Source organism: Athene cunicularia (genome assembly GCF_003259725.1).
Source record: "Athene cunicularia isolate RWA chromosome 5 unlocalized genomic scaffold, athCun1 chr5_part2, whole genome shotgun sequence".
NCBI lineage: Eukaryota > Metazoa > Chordata > Aves > Strigiformes > Strigidae > Athene > Athene cunicularia.
This window is the reverse complement of record NW_020799102.1, coordinates 9,698,346-9,718,970: the sequence shown is the minus strand read 5'-3', so window position 1 is coordinate 9,718,970 and position 20,625 is coordinate 9,698,346. Positions and strand designations below refer to the sequence as shown.

General features: G+C 44.3%; 1 protein-coding gene across 3 annotated transcripts in view; it reads right to left on the bottom strand.

The window, feature by feature from the left end:
• Nucleotides 1–20,412, bottom strand: part of C5H11orf24 (chromosome 5 C11orf24 homolog) — a 28,727-nt gene extending 8,315 nt beyond the window's left edge. Inside the window, exons 1-3 of one of the 3 annotated variants that reach the window (XM_026850510.1) lie at nt 19,958–20,412; nt 19,706–19,832; nt 15,459–15,555 (exon numbers count right to left, since the gene is read on the bottom strand). The gene's annotated coding sequence lies outside the window, so the exon portion shown is untranslated. Of the gene's footprint in view, nt 1–15,458; nt 15,556–19,705 lie in introns of all 3 variants that reach the window. The other 2 variants (XM_026850509.1, XM_026850511.1) reach the window with 2 other exon arrangements.
• Between the last annotated feature and the right edge of the window lie 213 nt (nt 20,413–20,625).

Below are 20,625 nucleotides of genomic sequence, written 5' to 3'. Positions count from 1 at the left end.
AGTTATTTTGCCTGTTGAAAATAGATGGAGCATTTCTACATCTTCTGCTCTCCCAGATCAGGCACTCCTTAGCTCATGCACTCCTCTGCGGCTTTCTCCCTGGAATAAGTGTGCATAGCATCACGTTCCTTTTGTGCAAAGAGGTTTATCGCTGCAGTCGAAAGTTCATGCCTGGGTCATCCCACCTGGGAGCTGGAAATATTTCTAAGTCTGACCTGACAACAGAAGTCTTGGCTGGGAAAGGCAGCGCACCAGCCCCATCTAGTCCTGCACACCAGAGGCTGCGCCTGGTGTCCAGCCAGCACCAGCTTGGCCAAGGCGTCTCTCCCATTTCACGCTGCACACACACGGCACAGACTGACTTTGCTCTTTCTTTCTCATCACTTGCTCTTCCAAGAGCACCTCTGTGGGAGCTGGAAGAACCAGCGCAGGATTGATGACCCGTGTGATGCACAGCCGCGGCTCCTGCAACGCGGCACGCAGGCGCTGCCTGCTCAGCAAAGCGGCCTCACGTTTTTGGCAGGGAACTGGTAATACGAAATTGTGGTGTTCAGCCAAAATAGCTTCAATATTTCTCCCACTGTTCTGAATGACAAGGCACCTCCAAAAGTTTGCCTTAGCCTTTAGCACTCTCTTGCTGTCACTCTTAGCATATGCCATAGTTTAATCACTGACAGCTCCACTTGATGAGACTGGGAGCAAGGGGGTAAGCAAGGGAAGATGCGGAATACTCTGCCCACAAATACTCTTCCTAGAGCAGACAGATCTTTATTGCTGACAGGCAGGAGAAGCTTGCTTTAAATTCCAAATTCTTCAACTTAAATCAAGTGGTTCAGGTTCCCTCACAGATATGTAGGAACCTCACTAACACGCTCAGAGCACTGTCTGTCAATCTACACTCCCACCACGCTATGCAGAAATAAGTGCACTTTTTGTAAAGTTCAGAGGTCACAGGCAGACATTCAGCAAGCATTATCTGACTCACAAGAAAAAAAAAACAAAACATCATCATTAATTTTAGATTTTAAAGAGAGTCCATCTTATGTTTGCTGTCTCTTTTCAAGGTACAAGGTTTACAAGAAGCAACATCTTATAGCCTAAGAAGTGACCCGAGAATGAACTGGCTGTGCAATAATGTATGCATTTACTGTTTTAAAGAAAATAGTAAAGAATAACAGCAATGAATACACACACAGAGCACTCCTATTACGGGGGGGAGGGGGTGGGGTGTTTCCTAACTTTACTAATACCTTTGTAGTTATACCAACCAACCCCCAGACAATAAATATCTTCCACTGCATTTTGAAAATGCAGATATAGCAGCATTTTATCTATGCAGAAATACTGTGATTATTATTACTACAGTAAAAATCTCAGTCTTTTAGGACAAATAATCCTAATTAATCTCAACACACCCAAGAACTACTACATATATTTGTAAAATCAAATGTTGATCACACTCAGTGTCTAGAAGTTGTTGCATTAACTCAGCCGTCCATCCCCTACGCACAGAGATGCTTTGTATCCCCAAGCACATGAACCCACCAGCAGTCCTTCCCACTGCTTGACTGCCACTGCTCTGGAGGAAAAGACAATCCCAGTAAATGCCTCCCACCTCTTCCAAAGCACCTGGCAGCCTTTCTGGGTTAGGCCAGCACCTGTTAAGGGGGACACACCGAGCTCCGACAAAGAGGTTTGTCTTCCCTTTCCCTCTCACTAAACACTGTCTCCTCAGGAGCCAACTGACAGTCCCTCCCACAAAGCGCTCAATACAAACTTAAAAGCTTAAAACAATTTTAAATGGACTTTAACGAGCTATAAAAATCCCTTTACGAATTGCAGAGCGAGCATGTGAAGTAGACAAACCCTATGCACAGGCTGTAAGTACATCAGACAAGCAAACAGCCCATTTCCAAGTCCAGCGAGGGGATAACCAGATGCAGTCATACTTTAATGCAGTCCAGATGATGTCTGGGATGCTGTATTAACTACTGGAGCCTCCAGATAGGGGTTGGGGTTTCTTGGCCTCTCCCACCTTAGCAAAATCCCGTACATCCAGAACAAGAGTCACAATAACTTGCAGATCACTTTTCCCAACTTGACAACTGCCTTTTATAATTACAAGCAATAAGCTTTTTTTTCTGCCTTCCCACTGCACTTCTAGCCAGTCTCACACAGCTCTATTTGTGCTCAGAGACCCCACTGAGCACCCATCCCACATCTCTACATTCCAGAAAAGCACCAGCTAAAGCTTTTTCTCCAGACTGTGTTGCTTTCCAGAAGAAGCTTCATGTCTCTGGCCGTCAGAGACAACACAAAGGAAGAGATGAACGCTACTGTTCCCATCAGAAGTAATTTTGAGAAATCAGGGCAAAATTCACCCTTTGAGCACTACCTTCTCCATCTGTAGAGCATCCCCAAGGAAATTAAAAGTCAAACCAAACCACAAAAGATGGCAACAAATAAAATCTGGGAAAGGACTACACTCTGAAAAGTGCAAAGTTTACTTTTACCATCTGTGCCTATAACTCAGCAGGGAACAAGCACTCTGGAAAACCAGAATAACTGAGTAAACAACTGAATGACTGATGACTTTGCAATGTACACACACATCCAGAGAGCATTGCCTGCTGGGTTTCAGAAGTGTTCCTCCCTTCTTGCTGATCTTCCTGTGCTCAAGCCAAGGAATTTGTGGAAAAAAAAAAAAAAAAAAAAGTATTAATTCAAACAACATTGATTGGAGTGATGTTGCAAGTGCACAGTGAAGCCTTTGGAATATAAAGCCCTTGCCTCCAGGCCCTTCCAGCCAGCCTCAGTTGCTCCCAGTTAAGCAGTTGCAAGGTACATGCAGTGACAGCACCAAGGCGAAATGAGAAATGTAGAACTAGACAAAAGAAACATCGAAAGAGGGAGTGTGTGTGTTAGAGATCACAGGTACTAAGGGAGCAAAACAAGTCATTTAGGGCACCACATGTTCATTTGAGCTGCCATCAAAGAGCCAGCAGACACTGCCCCAAAATTCATACTTACAAGTGTGTATGGACTAGGCATGAAATAAGGTCCAAGAGCCGTAAAGAAATATTCTATCCTCAGTATAACAACAAAGCAGGGAAAACAATGGTGGAATACCTTTTGCAGACAATGATGCTACTCTCCCAACAAACTGAGATGTAAGACCTGGTTTCAACTTGCAATTGCTGAACACTTAATGTGTTGTCAGATCTCAAAACAAGTGCTATATTTCACTCTTCAGAAAAACAGAATTAAACCAGATTTTGTTAAAGGAAGACAAGCACATCTCATTTTGTGTATCGAGGCTAGAACGCAGGAGGCAGGGAATCTGTGCTGCAATCTTGAGAAGCATTTGACTCCCCAAGCTTATCTCCAGGTCCGAGGTCGCACACGTGGGTAGGCCTGGGGACAGAAGGGGCAGCACCAGGGCACGAGACTGACCCGCTCCCAGCTGAGCATGGCCAGATGAAGTTATATCATTCTCTGAACAGCAGCTTTAGAGCTATTAAGTTCCTTTGGCTCCCAAAGAAAGTTAATGACAAGTTACAAAGCTGTTTCTACAGAATGTCATGTGCTATCAAAAGTGAAGGATGAACTGAACAAAGACTGTGAAGCCAAGAAGCATTAAAGCCTACAGGGGCGGAAATGCATTACTCAGTCCCTGGTCTGGACACAGTTACCTTAACTTCCCAAGATGCCTGCACAGTGTGAAACGTTCATACTTCCTTAGAAACCCCAGGATACAATGGTCAAAGGTCTATTTGCTGCCCCAATACAGGCTCTCCATGCCCCCACCATTTCCAGTGTTAACAAAATGCTCCTCTGGGAGGATGACTGAGGTGGGACATGCACGGTTCCGTACTCTCAGAGGGAGTTGTGAAGGAAAATGTGCCTAGCAATCACTGAGTCTTATCTCATGGACACACCATCCAGGCTAGGATGGTGACCAACAAGCTGGAGCTGATAAACACCTGGGGCTGACATGAGGCCAGCAGAGCATTCGAGGCTGATCTGCTGCAACAGTAGGATGCAAGTTACACAAGCTCCGAAATGTGATTCAGAGAAGAAACACCACCAGCTTGATCACTTATATTCCTTCTCCTACCACACAACTTCTTCACAGTGTAACACTGCACAGTGGGCCATGTATTGCAGAAGAGCTGGCACATCCCTCCACATCAGCAGCCACACTCCTCCCTGCAGGAGGCAGAATAGGGTATTGGATGGACATCGGTTTGGTCTGCTGCTGCCTTTTCTCATGTTTCTCCTGATACATGTCCACAAAATAAAATTCTAAAAAAATCCTACAAAGCCAAAAAGTCCACACAGACTGCATCACACTGGAATCTGTTAAGAACAACAGCCCAATAAGCAAAGACATTTTAATTAGGCAGCCATAAAGTTATACACCCCCTCCTTCCCTAAATATGAACCACCTCCTTCAGTTTGCAGTGCAGTGCCCACCCATGGCTGAATCTCCCATCAATCTGCACGACACATGCCCCACAGGAAAGGCGACTGCCATGCCTACAGCAGCGTCTACATTCAGTGAATGAGCCAAAAGATTCCAACCACTGCAGACGAAGTCAAAAGAACAGAGACAGCATCCTTGCTTAGCGCAACCAACCTCTAGATTTTCATTTCACCAACTTAGACAGGAGTTACTAAGCCAGAGAGCAAGGAATAATCTAATGTCACTGAGCAGAGAGCCTCTAAGAAGGCTGCTGCATCTTCTGGAAGACTGGTGTGGAAATGGTGCTTTTTAAAAGAAGTTTTCAGCTGGTAAAGTATTTCTACAGCTGCCACATATTACTCTGCAATAAAAATCCCTTCTTCTGCTTATAAATGGCCAAACATAATATATCAGGACTTTCAAGATGCTCTGCATGAATAGAACAAACACCTTAAAGTCTCTTTCAAAGAGGTGGAATGCCAAGTTTTGCTGAGAAACTCTGATATCACACTTGGACTTGGCCGACACATGAAACTTTCATAAGTATAAAGCACTTCAGGCTCCACACTGACAAAGGCATGCGATGCTACACAGGGCCAAGGCTGTGCAAGGCTCACGAGGAACAGCATCTCTGCAAGGTCAACATCACCACACTCCCACAAAAGGAATGGAAAGCCATTTCCATGCAAGGGGTGGACTAACTGCAGGCTCTGAACAGCAGACCTCATTCATGTAGATATTAAAGTGCTGTATCCTTCAGATTCAAGATTTTCAGCAACTTGCCCAATCTTCCTTTCCCCACCAGGAACTCGGAGAGGAAGGAGGTTTTAGTGGTTAGAGCCCATGTCTGAGAGTGCCACAACCTGAGCTTTGGCTCCTTCCCCACTTTCCAGCTGCCTGTGGCAGTGATGCAGGGCTACAGATTCCCAATCATGGGCACCTTTAGTCACAGTGGGTTTTGTGGGTGGTGTTTTTTTGGTTAGTTTTGTTTAGAATATTACCAGCTTTACCCATTTCCATCTTCCTGTGCCTCAGTTCCCCACCCATACTCCTCTCTCAGGGCACAAGGCAGACAGCTTATGCCTTTGTTACCCCACTAAGGAGGACAGCCCACACTGGCACCACGGAGGCTTCATGGCCATCACACTCTGCCTCTGAGAAAACAAGTGTTAAAGCCTAAAACCCCAAAACCAGCATCAACCGTCCATCATACTTTCTCACCCATATTAGCACCATGTTCTGCAGTTCAGATGGTGAGAAGTACTACTCAACAGGACACTTTTCCTGGGAAAAATGACCAGACAGCTACTTCATTTATGAAAATGCGGCTTGTTCTGGAATATCTGAAACAATCCAGTTTTAATATAAAGAAAAATGAACTGCTAAAGGCTAACTGCATAAAGCTGTGACTGGACAATAAATCTGTCAAGAAAAATACCTCCAAGCAATAAAAATGTGCACTAAGGCTCAATTGCAACCTTCCCTGGTCTGATCCACACCCAAAGCAGCTCGCAAATTTTCAGACAAGCTGTTGTCTCATGGGAACAGGAGATCATATGCAGGGCATTGCATACTATGTCTTCTAATTTACACAGCTTTCAACAAGACCCTCAAAGGAACCATCCCTGTGGGCTCCCACATGAACTCTGCAGCCATTGAGTTAATACAGAGCAAAGGAGATCAAGAAGGGTAAAAAGCAAGCTCCTGATTTTGGTTTCTCTAAGTGCCTGCAGAAGCATGGGTGCTTTGTGCTGGCTGAGAGGTGGCATTAGAAGCTAGAACCAGCACAGTGTACAAGTACAGGAATAAATTGTGTCTGAGGTGCCGTTAAATTCAAAATTGCCAAGTCTGGAGTTAACACTTAAACAAGCAGACTTCAGCCTGAAGGTACAATTAACCAAGCGTTACTTTGGAGCAAATAAAACTGCCAATGCGTTAAAGTCTGGTCACCCACCCACCACCTGCCCTGCAGAACTTTACCACAATCAGCAATTTCCTGGCAGTACAGGTCAAGTTAAATTCCACTGACGTTGATAGTTTCAATGCTACCTTTCACTGGGGCATTTTTGAGAAATCATTGTGCTCCTCTATAGGTTCATGTAGCTGTAATACTAATTTTAGGTGTATAGAAACAAAGGGTACGTCTCTATCCAGAACACAAGGTTCTGCGAGTTTCCTCAGGAATTTAAGCCTCTGAATAGTTTTCAGCAGGGTTATACAGAGCAGCGATAGCACCCTGTGTTACAAAAACATCACACCATACTGTGGATTGCTCAGAAATGGAGAAGAAAGTTCAGACAGCCTGGAAACAGCCAAAACATGGTCCCAGTGCAGCAGCTGAAGGGGAACTTCTGCTCAGTGCTAAAAGAACTGGAAAAAAAGAAAGTATTTTTGGCTACTTCTCCTGTCTGCAAGGAAGCAGGATCTCTGTGCATGTCCTGAAATACGGGATTAAAAATAAATAAATAAATAACAAAAGATACGTGCCTCCACCTCCAGTTATCCTCATGAGCAAAACAACCTGAAGGCTCCTAGATTATAGGAGGTGTCTTCTTTTTAAGGTAACAACTCTGGCTAAAAAACAAAGGTAGCTTTATATGGAAGGTCTGCCAGGTGATATGCAGCAGAAAAACATTCCAGCTTATCACAATGCAATATGATACTGGAGAGCTTTTAATCATATACATGTTAACACAAATCAAAAGATTCTTCCCAAACTCCCGAAGCCAGGAAGACATTTATAGCAAACCAAATGAAGGTTGCTAGCACATGCCTCCCTGCTTTGTGATTTTGACAGCTTGAAAGATGTGGAAATCACAGGGCAGGGTGGGTGGGGAAGCTTAGCCAAGTCTATTTTATCCAAACAAAGAGAGAATCAAATGCAGTGGCAGCTCTCCTCACCCTTGCTGGCCCTCCCTGTGGTAAGTTCTTCATAGCCAGGAAGGCTTTAAGTCATGCATTAATTTGAATTTAAACCTATGGGTCATCAGAACCTAGAGGAAAAACATCCTTCTCTCTCCTTACTCTCATGGATGTCCATGACTGCCAAGGCAGCATCTGTAGAAGCGCTTCAATCCAGCTCTTGGGTCTCTTGTCTCCTACGTAGCAACAGGGCAGCAGCCCTGCTCTCCTACCTTGTTATAGCTTCCCTCTTTTCCGTTTCAGATTAAATCATTTAAGTTTTGAGTCCTGATGCTAACTGATCAATAGGTCAAAGTAAAATAAACTTTATTCCTTATTCATGGATTACATAACCTTATTCATGGAAGGGAGATGCACAGGCAGTAGCAGGTGGTTCTGAACCTTTCTGAGCTCGATAGGGAAGGTCTGTCTATCTATCTCTCTGCTGTTGACGCTGCTAGCAAGGGTTTCAAAACTGTTTCACAGGGTTACCTGAATGCCATGGGCATCTACAGACAGTCAGCAGAGCTGCTCACCAAGAGAGATTACAACTACCACAAACATCAGTTTAACTTATACCAAAGACATGCAAGTGAAAAGCTACGTGTTCTCCCATAATTGCTCTCGTGTTCTATATTTTACTGGACAGATGGGGTCCAAATACAGATATTTTCTGAAGCACTCTTGCATGCCTCTGTGCTTAACGCAGTCTTCAACTTTTGCTCAGCAGTACAAGGACAGAATATGGAAAAAAAAAAAAGGTTGAAACCTCACTCTCAACTTGCAACACCTGAACTTCAAACAAAAGCAAGAGGTTATTCTTACTCATTGTGACCTAAAAGCTGCAGCACAGACTGAACCCATTAGAAACTTCTGGCTACTGATTTTATGCCAAAGATGCTCTGATACTCCAACAAGAGGAACAGTGAACTAGAAAAGCCAAAATACCCACAAGATCAGCCCACCCTGTTCCAAAGATGAGCTCAGCATACACTATCTAGGTCAAGAGACAGCCTGGGGGAGGTTGTCCAAGCATGGACAACAAAAACAAGGATAAGGACAAACATGTGAAAGCCACATTACAAGTAGTAACTCTTACTACTCGCTTCAATACACTGAATGGCATTTTGAAGGCTTGGGGTCCAGTGTAATCCAATCCAAACCTGTCTGATATCATCAGATTGCAGCAGAACACCATTACAGGTCAGGAGTCAACAGGTGGAACAGTCTGTAACTGAATTAAATCAAATAGAAAACAAAAGACATGCCAAGAATTAAATAATTCGCAATTGAATTAACATGCACATCCTGCCTACCAACCCCCTTCTCCTACAGTTCCAGTTTGCTGCTAGAGTCTCTGCAAGCCTGGAATGAGAAAAGGCTCTAAGTGCAGAAGAGTGAGGACCCAGTTGGCCAGCACCAAGGTACAACACTTCTTCAGCCTCATCCTTTAAAGCATGTTTAGGATCCTCAGAATTAGACATCAGACAAACAAGTCCAACCTGCAGGCTGGAGAGTCCCATCGGCTGGTTGTAAGGGCCTCTCACCCTTAAACCCACACCCACCCTCCTCTCAGCTGCTCTTGCTCCTGCTGGAGACTGTTCAGCTACTCACGAAGCAGCAGTAAATCACACCAGTAAACTGCATCAGTTTAGAGCCAGGTACACGAGGTGAACTGGCACCAATTCTGCTTCCCTTAAAAGTTGCCATTTGTAGTAAACCAAGAACTGCCCCATAAGCAGCAGTCACCTGTACAGAAGGACAGGAATCTCAGAGAGACAGAATACATGCTCCAGCTTGATAACTGTCAGCTACTGGAAAGTATATTTGTTTCTTAAAATCATCCAGGAACCTGAAAGTTTCCAAAGGAGATCAGAGAAAACTCCAGAGTCACCTTTTAAGTGACTGCATAGGTCAGAGGACCAGCAGTCTCCTCTTCATGTTTCCTCTCTACTCTGGGTTGGTTTAGTGGAGAACCAGCATCTTCTCAGGACTTGAGGGAGAAGGGTCCTTTGTGGAAGGCTGTGGCTATCTCAGCAAGAAGCTGGAAGAGCTACTTCCCAGGTTGTTTCTGGTAAATCTAATGCCAATGCTTACTTCCAAAAGGCCAAAAATTAATGAGGCAGAGAAAGTTAGTTCCCTTAGCCTTAAAGCATGGCTGGGCACAAGGTGCCCTGGCAAGGCAATATGAAGGGAGATTGCAAGTGATGCCAGGTTTTCACCTTCTTCAATAACAACCAGTGGGCATCAGGCTTCAGCAGTGTGAAGCCACCAACTTTCAAACATAAACAAACAAGAAAAAGAATATTTCCACTGGATGTTGGCCAACAACCCTCAGCTCTTCCAGCTCCTCTGCAATTCCAAAGTTTACTTTTGGTTTGTTTTTGTAATTTGTTTGTTTGTTTGTTTAGGGTCGTTTTTTTTGTTTGGTTTGGGGTTTTTTTTTACAAACTCTGAAGCACCTCTTTAAAAGAGGTACTTTGGCATTTCACCCAGAAATCTGTCCTTAAGCTTATAAGGCAAAGCCAACAGAGCAAATCTCAATCTAGCAAGGATTAAGTTTTATAAAACCTGTCACAGTACTAAACAAAGGGGGAAAAGGCTTGGCACGCTCCACTTTATAGAAGACTCAGCTCCAACCAGGACACCAAGGCAGTACCTCTCTGAGACCAGCAGCTGTGATCAAGTTGCATCTTGTTAACTAACACGGTTAGCATGAACCTAAAGCTAGCAATAAGATTTAGTTGTTGTCAACAAAGCACTCGAACAATCTGTTTCTTGGCTACAGAACATTTATGTATTTAGCAAAAGCGTACGATGACCTGAAAACGCAGCTCTAAGCCTGATGACATTGTATCAGACACCTTTCCATCAGCAGGAAGTACATAAATTATTATCCTAATGTCAGTAACCATGAGGACTTTAGAAGGCAGAGTGCAGACAATACTCAAGTGAACCACTGTGAAGAAGGGTTCACCATCAGAAGAGGCTCTGCTCCAGGTCCAGCGTCCTCGGTGAGAGCAATGATGCCAGAGACATGCAGGAAACATGAGCTTCAGCAGGGCAAGGAGACACCATCTCCCCTACCAGCTGCATCTCTAACAACGCAAACACCCACAGGAGGGTTTAACAAAACTATTACAACAGCTCACACTTTAAACTCACTAATTTTCCTGAGAGCCTGGCTGTAACTGAACAGTCAAGTACTTGTAGTGGATCTTCATGAGTTTCATTTGCAAGCGTGGAGAAATGAAACGCTTCCTCTGCCCTAGAAAGCAGCAATTCTGCCTCCACCAGCTTCCCAGCAAAATCCAGCTTCTGTCTTAGCATTCACCTTCTTGGGCATCTGAGCCACTTTACAGGAGAGCACTTTCAATTCAGTTGCCCAACACTGTATCATGAGGTAAATCTGCCCCAGAAGATAATGGAGCAGAAAAAGTGCCCTACAGTGAGGATTAGATGTTCACAGCATTAGCTGGGGTTTCTGGGGGTTGTTTTTGGTTTGGGGTTTGTGGGGATTTTTTTATGACAGCCATCTGAAAAGGAATTATGTGTTAAATCTTGCTTAGAAAATCCTCTAGCAATGATAAGACCAAAATAGAAAACTCTCTTCCCATCTATTAATGTCTACATCAAACAATCTCTAACCACTTAAACTGCATGCCCACCATTTCAGACTTTGCTTTTTAAAGGTGATACACATTTCCTTTACTTCTCTCTGGAAATAGCCTTCCTGGAGACAAGAGAAAAATACTGAAATAAATTTGTGCAAGTATTTTATTTATAAATTCTCTCCTTCATCCAGACATCCTTTACACAGATGAATCGCCATATGAAACTCAAGTGTTATGACTGTATATTCACTGGATGGCATTCACTGTTATCTTGCTCAGAAGTAACTGTAAATGTGAAGGCTTGAGCGTGCTGTGGGATATACTTAATGAATCCCGATTCTGGAGCACATATTTTAACTCCAGAAGGAACTCCAGCAGGTATAATCTTACTGATTTCAATATGGGGGCAAATTTGTTTGCAGAACAAGATGTGCAATAACTTAAGAGCTCATTTAGCAGAAGGGTTTGCAGTTTTCAGTCAACTCCCAGGGGGCAGATTGCCCTATCCACAGTTTGCATTACATCTGTTTCCACTTTCAGAGAGGTCAAAGACCAAGTGAAGAACATACCACCCAGAAAGAACTGCTCCTTAATATTGCCAAAACCTGCAGGGGTAAAAACAAAAAAAGCAACCAAAACCCACAAAAACCCCCACCTCAACAGCATTTTCTAGTTATATTTTATTATAAAACTCTCATTCAGATATTGCTTATGAGGATGGGTCATCAGCACCAGAACTCCACTTCTGCTACAGCTGTTGATTCACTGAATATATTTCCTTGCAACAACACATACCAGTTTCTAGACATTGTAAGATTTTCAAGGCCTTGCTCCCTTGGCAATGAACAGAAAAGTAACAAATGGAAATTTATGAATATACCAGATCCAGTCAAAAGCTGTTTGCTAAATAGAGAACAAACCCAATTTCCATGCTTTTGCTTTTCAAGTGATCTGGTCACAAAAGCCATCTGCATTATTACTGCTCTGTCCAGGCCACATGCTTCTCCAACTCGAGCAGCAAATGTCCCTGAAGAACATTATCAGCTGTTTCCATATATCTATATATCTGTCTTAAGCACCAACCCTCGAAACACACAAAGCACGTGTGTAACTTTATACATGAGAGTAAGTCCAGCAGAACTAGTGGAACCTGTGACCTCAACAAAATTGTCATGTAACCACTGGCAGGCTCATGAGACTGCATTCCCTGCTGACTTCACTGCCCCAAATGTGCCCACTAGAGCCAGGTATACCCCAGATGTCATCAGTGACGCATTTCAGCCACAGCACACATCTACTCCAGCCACCTCAGAGATGGTCACTGCAGCCAGAACACATGGATCTTGCCATATCTACAAAGTAAATACAAACTGTTGGACACCCCTCAAAAACCACCATCAAAGATATAATTGTTCTTGGTGTCAATTCTCAGCTTGCTTCATGGCTTCAGGAAGAGTCAACACAGCTTTCGTAGCAGGGAATTATCTTTCCTATATAAAATTTGTATAATGGTTTTTGGTGAAGGACCATTTCAAAGTTCTAATGCAAACTAAGATGCTGTTGGCTACAAAGAAAGCCTTTTGCACAGACTGATAATTGATTAGAATAGGAAACAGAGCAGAAAGAAGCCATAGGTTTTCATGAGGACAAGTGGCCGCCAGTGACATTCCAAGATCTGTGCTGGGACTTCTGCTATTCAATGAACACAAAAAATCTGAAGAGAAAGGGAATAGTGAGAGGATACTGGCTTTTAACTAAACTGCCAGAGGGTCTCATGATACCAGGTATCAAGGGATGATGTCTCTATCCATCACTATCCTATCACTGTTGAAGACAATACTGTATTAGGCAGACCTCTACCTCATGTAGACAGTCTCATGCACTTAAGGTCTGCTAATACAATAAGCTGACTGATGGACAAGTCTTACAGCTCTTACTGACCACAGCACCATTTTTAATAAAGGCCCACAAGCAGTGGTGTGGACATACAGTTCAGATGACAAAGGCCAGAAACTCTTCTAGCGTTCTGGGAACCTACACAGAATGCAGACTAAGCTTATTTTGTACCAGGTAGCTTGGCCAGAGTTGACTTCCACTTAAGACATTAGAGAAGCTCTCTGCACAATCATCACAGAATGGTTGAAGTTGGGAGGGACCTCTGGAGTCATCTGCTCCAATCCCCCTCTCAAGCAGGGCCACCTATGGCCAGTTGCCCAGTACCATGTCCAGATGGTTTTTGAGTTATCTCCAAGGACGGGACTCCACAACCTTCTTGGGCAACATGTGCCAAGGCTCAGTCACACTCACAATGACAAAGTGTTTCCTAATGTTCAGATGGAACCTCTTATGTTTCAGTTTGTGCCCATTGCCTCTGGTCCTGTCACTGGGCACCACTGAAAAAAGCACTCTCCCTTCAGAGTATACATTGGTAAGATCCCCCTGAGCCTTCTCTTCTCCAGGCTGAGCAGTCCCAGCTCTCTCAGTGTTCCCTCACAGGAGAGTTCCCCAGAACAGAAGTCACAACACCAATTCAACAACAGAAGCCTCCTACAAATGTAGAAGCGAAGGACAGTTCATAGGGACTGCACTAATGGCCACGTGATACGGCTTAATGCACTGTCAGGAAGAACTGTCTGCCTTCAAGGGTGTATGTTCCACCTCACACTTAGGTGAGGGGTGGTCTTCAACCATAGCACTTAACTTCTTGTTCCTAAAGGAGCCCTGCATAGCAGTACCATGTGGAGACAATGCAGGAGCCGCTGCTCTTGCAAACGAGGCCATTTCCAGGCATAGAATGCATCGGAGATACATCAGGCTTAGCAGTTCTACATCGGCCTAAGGAAATATTGTAAAGGCGCTATATCATCTGTATCATGAGCCAAAGAAGATACCGTGACTATCCCACAAAAGCCTTGCTATAAAAAGGAACTGGAAAGATTGAATAGGTTTTGCACATTTTTTTAAAGCTGTAGATAGTCAAGATTAATTAACAAAAAGGACTAATGACAAAGAAACGCGCGAGGAGGGAACACGTTTGCTGTTTTCAAAGCTGGTCTCAAGTTTTCACACTCAGACCAGCTGGTCGTGCCTACGGTCCCAGCACTTTCCATCACGCTCACAAATGAGGTATTTTCCAAACAGAATTTTTTTTTAAAATTAGAGATTTGGGTATAGAATGTTTCCTTTCAAAGAAGGGAAGCACACTGCTCCTTTTTTAAGCCTTATCAGGTCAAAGAGTGTCAGAAACCCACATGAAGATTCACAGAAGTTGCTGTGAAAACCTAGTGACAGCATCATCTTTCCAGATCAGCTAGGATGCAAAGAGCTTTAGAAATGGGAAGAAATGATAACTTAAAAGAAAACTGGTCTCAGCAGCAAAAAACCCTTGATCAACACCGCTGAGAAGGTCAGAAAAAAATGTTGATAGCAATACTTATTGTTTATTGAGTTAACAATTAGACTAGCATCCATTTACTGTGGGTAGAGATCTAGGGAGTAAATGATCTTTGCTTGGTCGTGGAGAATTTTAACTTATCACTAGGCATTTCTCATCCATCGAAAACTCCCCTCCTTAACCCCCTTAAATAAGCCGATCTCCTGTTTATCTTATGGCAAAAAAAACCCAGAGAACTTATTTTCTACCAAGCTCTCCTTTTTTTATTAGATACGAGAACTTTAAGTCCAGAGGCTACTGCCAGAAAAAAGACACACTGATGATGTAAAATTTCATCAAAAGAATGGTGATGTAAAGGAGCTCTGCTGACACAGATACACCAGCCCCATCTTTGTAACACAGGTCAGCCCACAGTACGACAGGGCACCAGTTTGAAAGAGCAGAGCACAGGTAAGTTAGACCAACCCTTCCCTTATCTCACAGAGTAGAAAAAGAGGTGTGAGAAGACTGACCCATTTGTGTATAGCTGTAGGTCAGCTGGAAATGAAATCCAGCTTAGTGCATGAGCTACAAGGCAGTCTACTTTTCCTTCAAAAGCATGTATTTAGTAAGAGTGTCATTAAAAGCATCTCAGAAACATCCAGAAAGACCTGCTGTGGGGCTTGTCCTTTCTGAAGGAGAGGGGGAAGAGGAGTGTTCCTATATCATAAATCACACACAAATTAAAAATAATAGCAACATTCAGGGCATGATGTACACTGAGAAATGAGGAAGCAAAGAGGTAGCACAAACGTGTTAAAAGTAGCCTCCTCTTCAACTAATGGCTTGTTTGATCTTAAACGGATCCCAAGTACTTCCCTTCAATCAGTTTGCATTCATAACACTTCTACCTTTATTCCCTGTTCTTCAATTTATTCCCAGTCCATGAATAGGGATTAATTTTGCCCTCACCCATCCATACATGCTCAGTTCCTAATGACTTCTATAAAATTTCCATCTACTAATGGGCTTGTTTCACAGCAGTTTCAAATCTGTCCAGAGGGAGCAAACAAAAAATAAAATAATTTTGAGTGTAGAAACTTACCAGGCAAATACTTCTAACTGTTTTCTTGCTGTCAGGAAGTAATGTGCCTTTAGGGGATGCAAAAGCCAGTGAAAGCCTGGATACAGTAGGACTACAGCTGAAAGCATAGGAGAAAAAAAAAAAAAAGGTGTAAAATATTATTGTATGCAACCAGAGAGCCACTTCTCTGAGACTGTCAAAGCACTTTCACAAAGAGATGGAAGAGTGGAAAGGTTTATCCTGCTTTTTAAGACAGAGGAGCCAAACAAAGAAAGATAGAGAAAGAGACTCAGCAAAAGAACATGCTTAATCCTATTAAAATTAATGAGATTTCATCCTGGTCTCCACACACAAGTTGTATTGGGAGTTTAACTTAAGTGGATTTAAACTCAGATTTAGTTAAAGTGCTGCAAAGTCTCCCCAAGCCAAACAAATATAAATCCAACACAAATATACACGCAAAATTCAGTGCAAATTTCATCAAATCATTCCCCCCCCCCTTTTTTTTTTTATAAGCCAAATCTAAAACCAGTGCACCTTCTCTCTCTGAAGTACGCACTCAAGTTCTTTGCTGAGCTATTGCATAAGCAGTTCTCCAGGCATAGCACAAGTCAGCTGGAGCTCAGGGAAGGCAATCCCAACGCCCTCCCGGACAGGTGGAGGCACGAGGGACATTTTTAGCAGAAGTAGTGATGGTTGTGAAGAGGACTTGTTGAAAGACTCAATAAGTGAAAAAATCCCAGGCCCTTGTACACAGTCAACCTGCCCTTCCCTCTCTGGGTATTTAGGGAATAACGGGGTAGCTGTGTGGGCTTGGACACTCCATAGCCACATCTGCAGAGCACAATTTAGTGTCCTTTAGGGGACACAGCTCAACTGAGACTCCCCAAGCAAAGGCAACAGGAGTTGTGGTGATGTACAGAGATAATCTGGGCATGCAACCCTCACTGACTGCAGCGACCTAACTGCCCGCTGGGATGGAGGGAGGACCCAGCCTGTCCCTCAGCAGGTGCTGGATGTACAGAGGGACTGCAGGTCCTGCCACATGCACCAGGGGACAGGCTGGCTGGCTGCAAATAAACAAGCCCCATAGCTCTGGATCTCTGCCCTCTGTCCCTTCATCATAACACATTGTCCTACAAGAAAAAACAAACAAAGAAGCAAGTGCCCAATGTGCTTTCCAAATGGTTGACAAGTTATCACGTGAACTGGGAGGAAAGGATGCTCACACACTGTCATTCCAGAGGTCTCACGTTCTGCAAATTGCATTCCAAGATGAGCTCTCCCACCACGGCAACACAGCCACTGGGGATTTTGTTTCAGTCCCACCCTGTCCGATGACACAGCAAGCACCCACTTGGTGTCAGTCCAGCAGCATCCCACCTCCCACCCCTGAAACCCAAGATCTGACCCTTGAGGTCAAGCCCACAATGGCAAATTAAAACAAAGCCAGCAAAGGTGGTGGAAGACTGTCAGAAATTTTGGCACCTATGCTGATCAACATTCAAAATTGCCCAGAGGAAACCTCATTTCAGTGATAATCACAGTAACGGCACAGCAGAGCCATCACCTAAATGCAGTGTTTCCATGAATGCACCTAAAGAACCAAAGCAACAAGGAAGCCAGATAGCACAAGAGCAAGCAGCCAAGTGCTGCTCTACACACCAGCAAGGCAGGTGTGTGGTTCCACTGAGCATTAAAACCCACTTCTGCCATTCTTGTCAGCTGCTTTTGTTGATAAGTTGTTCACAGAAACATGCAGCAATGTCCGTGAAGACATTCCTTCAAGAAGAGGGTCCCTGTACCAAGCCAGATACACTGTCCTTTCCTGGATGAACTGATGTACCACAGACACCCTGAGCATCTTACCCACATGGTGACCTCCTTGGATTGCCAATAGTCAAAAGCTGGAGGAGCTGCAAACAACATTTCCGAAGTGCACAGCCAGCTCCTGCCTGCATTCATTTCCAGCATCGCCACTGTCCCTACAGCGCCAGCAGCATCCTCATACCCTGGCTGCCAACTCACAAGCCCCACTGACTCCTGCAAGTTGTAGAAAGGGAACCACAGCTTCGGTCCAAAGGAGCAGAACTGACAGAAGGAATGAACATGATACGTGCTTGCTACAATCTAGAAAGAAAGGGTTCAATCACAGTTTACTTCACAGGACTTCTTGGCTTCCCAGTTGACAAAGTCAGTAGCCCTATGGAAGTCCTTCCCAGACCCAAACAGGCTGGGTATCACGGACAGGTGGGGTATGATGAAGGGTTACACCTGCAGGACAGGCTGGAAGCAGGAAAGGGAAGCAAATTCGCTGAGCCAGAGCACGCAGTGCCGGGTGGCATCCAGCAACAGCGCACGCAGCAGGGATATTGCTCTCCCAGCCCTTTGAAGGGTAGGAGGAAAAAAGCCACAAAGATCACCTAGTTTGACTCTTAGTGCAGCATAAGCCAGGGAGTTTCATCCAGCAATTAGTGTGCCAGGAGGGAGGGGAGGGCAGAAGGGTATCTCATCCACTGCACAAGTCAACTTTGTACCAGCTCTGTGTTCATAGGAATGCACACCTCCTTCAGAAAGGCATCTGATCCCAATTTAAACACTTCAAAGGGCAAACAGCCAGCTAGTGTGGATCATCACTGCTCTGCAAGGGACCCGTAGCAATGCACAGCAGCTGAAGTTCTACATCTACTTACGCAGTGAATTGAGTGGTTTTTCTCCGTCTTTCCCAGTGTATAGTTTCTCTTGCTATTAGAAGTTTGCATCAAACACAATGCAACAATGAAAGGGCAAAGATAAATCTAAACTAGACACCAGCAGTGCCTGAACACGCTTATATGTGGGGTCCAGTGATGAGAGCAGAAACAGGTTGGAGCAGATGGATCTGAGCGCAGCTGTTCAGCACATGCACACAGGTAGTGAGGATCACCATATGGAGACGAGGGCTGCAAGGAACTGCATGTGCATGACGCCCAGCCGTCCACGCGCCCGCTCCGAGCCGTGAGCCCAGCATCCCTCAGAACACACACATCAGCCCCAATGAAGCAGCTGCTGTGATACACCTGGTTTGTGGGTACGCAGCAGAGCAACAAGTTCATTCCTTCTACATCCCCCTTTTTTTCACTGCAAATATGCTGGTATAAACTTTTGGTGGACCTGCTTTATGGTGCTTTCAGTTTATAAAACTGAGTTCAAGCGTGGATGATGACACACAGAACACGTACTCAGTTAACACTGTGCCAGAGCATGGGGACACATCAGCAGAGCTGTATACAAAAAGCTTCACGGAGAAAAACTTTATCCATGCCTTTCAAAAAAAATCAAAAAGAGGCAAGAAACTCTACCCAAACAAATCAGTTCTTCACAGTTTCTTCAAGTAAAGTTTTGGATGCATGTCTATACACACACACTGCTTTAAACATCTCCATTCCTTAATGTTCCTGCAACATTTTCCCTTAAAAATTTAGTTAGTCACATACAACTGAAAAATCAGCTACTCCATTTAAAAGCTGCTACATTAACCTAACTCTGTAATCCAGGGTATGCAGCCAGACATTCTAAATACATTATCAGGCCTTCAGCATGGATGTTTTTCACCACTGAAGCTTGAAATTTCGCTTGCAAATTACTCCCATTGCCTTTGAAAAGTCTGTGCCAGAAGAATTCCCTTAGAAGGCAGAGGCTGCAGGTTGCATGGATGTGCCAATTAGAATTTCAATAGCAAATAACCAGATGCAAAGTCTGTTTTCTGGCAGATGGGTTTATAAACTCAGCAGAGAATTTGCAATTAAAACAAAAAATAAAGATGTCTGCACCAATGTGTTAAAAGGCATGTGATCTGAAATTTCCTCCAGAAAAGTACTAAAACAATACATGCGTGTATACATACATTATATAAACTAGAACCACACAGCAACAGTGCACAGCAAGTGCATTAATCTACTAGACACGAAAGCTAATAAAAATGGATAGATTCCTCCTAAACTCTCCATTACTATGTAACGCACTGCATTAACATATATAGTAGTGGATGATTATGGTAGGTAATTAAGATTAATACAGAAATTGAGAGAGACACACTGCATCAACATGTATCTTACAGCCTACTTTTCAAAGCTACTGATCAGCCACCAACCCTCTGAGGTCTAAAGGGCACCAAATGCTCACTATCAGCAAGTTTGCCTCATCAGTAAGGCTGTAACTTAGCTCAAGGCGGGGAAGATTAGTATTTCTATGGGTTTGTTCCTCCAGTAAGCAGTCAGTAAACTCACTTTATCAGGAAACAGGAGTGCTGTTGCATGACCGAGCCTGGCAGGGATTCAGTCAGCTAACGTGTAGGAGGACATCAAGGCACCTTACTTGACAGGATCCCGAGACAGGATTTTGTCTTCGCCAATCCTAAAAGACAAAGTTTGGCAGACAGCAGAGGGGAAAGTTAAGGGGTTCACTGGACAAGACCCACTGTGATAAGATATCCCCACAGGATGCCGTGTGTGAGACCCCGGTGGAAGAACAGGACTTACTCTTCTCAGCATTTACTGGATTCCAGCTGACACCCCGCTAACGTTGCCCAGGGGACAGTTAAACCTACTGAAAACCACAGAATCACAGAATCGTCTAGGTTGGAAAAGACCTTGAAGCTCCTCCAGTCCACCATCAACCCAACATTGACAGTTCCCAAGTCCACCAGATCCCTCAGCGCTGGGTCAACCCGACTCTTCAACCTTTCCTTAAGGCATCATAAGATGAAAAAGATTTCAGTACACCATACAAAACAGGATTCCGTTTACAAAGGTAATCCCAACGGTACACACTCGATATTATTTACTCAGACACAAGGAATTTTTACGTGTCAGCGATGCTACCTCTGAGAGTGACCTGCCAGACACCATATTTTAGAAGTCATCCGTCGGGCCTAAAACTGTTACACGTCAGGCAGTGAATGATTTGCTGAGTCAATCAGCTCTCCTCCCCACAACCAGCCTGAGTTTCCTCGGCTCCCCGAGCCCAGAAGCCCGCTCCGAGCACACGCCGGCTGCGCTGCCGCGGAGCAGCGGGGGAGCGCGGAGCCGTCCCTTCCACGGTGGCTGCAACACGGGGGTTGCAACTGATTCGCAAATGCGTTTGCAACTTCTGGGACAAATTCATTTGCAACTTCTGTGGCAGTTTCTGGGCTGCCGAGCCCCTGCTC